This window comes from Syngnathus floridae, chromosome 18 (genome assembly GCF_059516105.1).
Source record: "Syngnathus floridae isolate MCC-2025c chromosome 18, RoL_Sflo_1.0, whole genome shotgun sequence".
Lineage (NCBI taxonomy): Eukaryota > Metazoa > Chordata > Actinopteri > Syngnathiformes > Syngnathidae > Syngnathus > Syngnathus floridae.
Window position 1 is genome coordinate 2,560,056 of NC_142430.1, and position 3,474 is coordinate 2,563,529.

The following is a 3,474-nucleotide window of genomic DNA, read 5'->3' on the forward strand; positions in this document are numbered from 1 at the left end:
TTACAGTCGGGGCAGATGAGAGGTTTAATCCGTCGCTGTTTACAGTTTGGATCAAGACAAACGCCACAGTGTCCTTCACACTGGTGCTGTTGCCAATTCTCATGCCCTTTGTAGGCAAGCCTGCAAAAGAATGCATGAGCAACGAATGCCTCTATCGCTTTCACACCGTAATAATGGTCCTCGAGGTGTAAGACAAATAAGGTATCGTTATCTGTTTTGGGATAACGCGTGTCGAAAAAGGTCATGGGGCGGCAGTCCTCTTTTCGATACATTACAGTTATTTTCCGTTTGAGGACTTTCTCAAATTTATGGACATCGCCCAGACTCACAGGTGTTTGACAATCCAATCCTACACTCTCATGTAAGAGCCGTGCCTGTCTTGTGGCTTGTTTCGTTGTAAGTGTGTCATTTAGCAGATAGGTTAGTGAGAGAGCGAAACACAAATTGTTGTCTTTAGCACGAGGTATGTGTAGGTGTCGTTTTTTCAACCTCAAAATCTCTCTGTTGGTAGTGTTCAACAGCCTGCGACGCATTCCACCGCGCAATGGTGTGACTATTTGTACACTGAGCTCTAAGCCCTCATCAGCCAGAAGCTCTGTATTTGATTGGGCTAAACGTTCAAGCATGTCTGATACATTATCTCTGATAGAGTTTATATCACTAGTTTGCTGGTCGATGTGAGCTCTATCCTTACCACCAGCTAGCTCAATCTGAATTACATCGCCTGTTTGGGCTCTGCTAGCTACCTCTTGCATGACATCATCTATTTTATCTTCAATCTGGAGGTAGAAGGTGGCAAAATCATTAATGTTCTGTTGCGATGGTATATTTAACTGTCGCCTTATCTCTACATTATTGAAATGCGGCCTATTGATTACAACAGAACCGCCGCGCTGATCAGCTAATACAAAACCGCTGTTAGATTGCTGGGGCGTGTGTTGAAATGCTGGTGTATTGTCATCAATAACATCTATTTCGTGATCAATTATAACAGAGCAGTTGTTAGGTTGAAATGTCGGTGGAACGTCGTCAATAGCAACCGGCGATGAATCGACAGTGTTAGCAGTTGACGGGTCAACCAGAGGCTGCGTATTTAGATTTTGGATAATGTTTAGCAACTGGACAGGAATGTCAGGACTGATACGCCCGTTGTTGTCATTAGCTTGGTTGTTTAATTCTGCTATCATGTTTAGCAATTGTGACGGGATTTGTGTCGGACTCTGCCCACCTTCATTCAGACTTTGATTGTTCAATTCATCTATGACAGCTTGTAAATGGGTAAGAATAGCAGGACTGTCTGGTCTCTCCCCCTCTAACAAAGCCGTGCTCACATTGTTGAGCAAATCTGTTATTTGACTCGTAGACGTATTGTTAACGTTTGATAAATCTAGCTCTGGTGTGTCACTTCTTTGGCTTGTCCCGCTAAATGGTGGCAAATCTATTTCATCAATGTTTGCTAAGAAATCTGACTCCGTTGACGTGAGGTTTGGATGATCCATTATATTTTCTTTTACAAAACACAACAGAAACAACACAAACCTATTTTGATTCGGCTAAATCTGTAAGAGCACGTATAATCTTAAAACATTCTTGTAACCGTCTTTTGTAGATACAGTTACCACGGCACTTTACAGACCCTGGTTGAGTGGTGCGTGTTGTAGAAGGGGTGCCCCCTCCTCCTCCTCCTCTTCCTCTCTCTCTGAGCCTCCGTGTCACGACTTAGAGCTTCAACTAGTTCTGAGTCCGTCGCTGCCTCCTGTCGGTTGGCGTGGGATGCAATCGGATTGGTTTCAACAGTAGCACGTGACTCTGATGTTGCTGGTCTAGATGGCTCTGTCGTTTCGACTGCGTCAATACGGCGGTCGAAGGCAGCTTGTGTCGGCCGATTGTTTTTTCTAGTGGCCGCGGCCACGAGATCTGATACATACATACATAAAATAAAATCATCAACTACCGACATTTATATGAACTATCGTAGATGCACTATTGACTCACCGTAGTCTGATTGTGTTAGGTAAACGTCGCTAAAATCATCGTCAAAAGATGCGTGGACATCAGCAAGAGCGAGGATGTCTGCAAATATTATATAAACATTACATTTTGTTTTATAAAATAACCGCAGTGTATTATTATTATTATTATTTGTTATTATTATTATTATCGCGAGAAAGGTATTAAAATCACTTACCTTTAACCATTCTCGAAACAGCTTTTTGACGCGCTTCGACTCCGTTGCTCAGAGTGATGGCTTGTCTTGTCTTGTCTTCTCCAAAATGATGCTCGTCCACACCAAACTTTAAATTCGGCGTGGTTAAGACCACGCCTATGGGATCACGTGTCGCGGGAAATCAGATAACTCTGGCCGGTATGTTGATGACGTATCAAAGGCGCTAGCTCATCAGATATCTTTGGCCCCAGTCAGTATTGTTTCTCAAATTATGCATCAACACCTTGCTTTTTTTATCTTTCAGATACCTTTGGCACCATGCTGACGATATTTCAATGATTTCCTCAACAAAACCCCCTTGATCCTCTATATCGATTATGGTTAGTAAATATTTATATCCATCGTTGTAGCGTGCTAGTGATTGCATATCGCATAAATCTGCTTGGAATTGTCTCATAGGACCTCGAACAAAAACTTTATTTCTAGGAAAAGTTATTCTGGCTGGTTTGTGTAAAGTGTAAGCATCTTGATCGGATAAAAAAGCTTTCACTTTTTTTATGTTAGTGTTTTTACAGCTAATAGCCGCTGTTCTATGTAGACGTCTCTCCCCACCAAAACTAGCTGGATTCTTAGCACAATAATAGAGTCTCTGAAGACACCTATCGCCACCCATTGTTAGGTAAGTTCTGTTGGATATCAGAGTGTGATGCTGTTAATAAAACAAGCAGGTATGATCTTGTGATTTTAAATTGAATAAACATAGAGAAACAGTCGCTTTTCCGGTCACAATAGTTTATTACAGAAAAAAATCAAACTAGTTCTTAAAAAACATTACTAATAAACAGAAATAAGTATAAAACATGGTAAAAATAAAAACATGGTAAAAAACGTCTTTCTATAAACCCTAAGGTTTAACATAACGCATGAATGAAGATAACATAGATGGTGTTACTTTGGACCCTATTAGAGTTTTAAACTTCTTTAGCTGCCCCCCTGTTAAATCTAGAAGTACTGTTAGGAAAGTCATCAATTGGTCCCACATTTTCTTCACAAAACCTCCCATTGTGTCTTTCCAAACGTTCTAAATAATAGAGCGACTTCGTTGCTACTCAGAACAGTGTCACGCGCTTCTTGTTTTATCGCACGGAGCCGTGTAAAGATCTTGCACTCGTGAGCTAGGTCATGTAGAATGGCAAAAACAGAATTGCGAATGTTTATAAGCGATGCAGAGGTTTTAAAATAGAAAAGCATTGTCGACAACGTGTGGAGGAAGACAGCATTGCACAACTCAGCCGTCACTGCTTCGT

The 3,474-nt window shown here is 41.2% G+C and overlaps 1 long non-coding RNA gene across 1 annotated transcript; it reads right to left on the minus strand.

Annotated features, from left to right (window-relative positions):
* Positions 1-216: 216 nt before the first annotated feature.
* On the minus strand, positions 217-2,292 carry LOC148382162 (uncharacterized). The gene is made up of 3 exons (XR_015854134.1): positions 2,189-2,292; positions 1,996-2,073; positions 217-1,917 (listed from the first exon to the last, which is right to left on the minus strand). It is a non-coding gene; the product is annotated as an uncharacterized LOC148382162 (long non-coding RNA).
* Between the last annotated feature and the right edge of the window lie 1,182 nt (positions 2,293-3,474).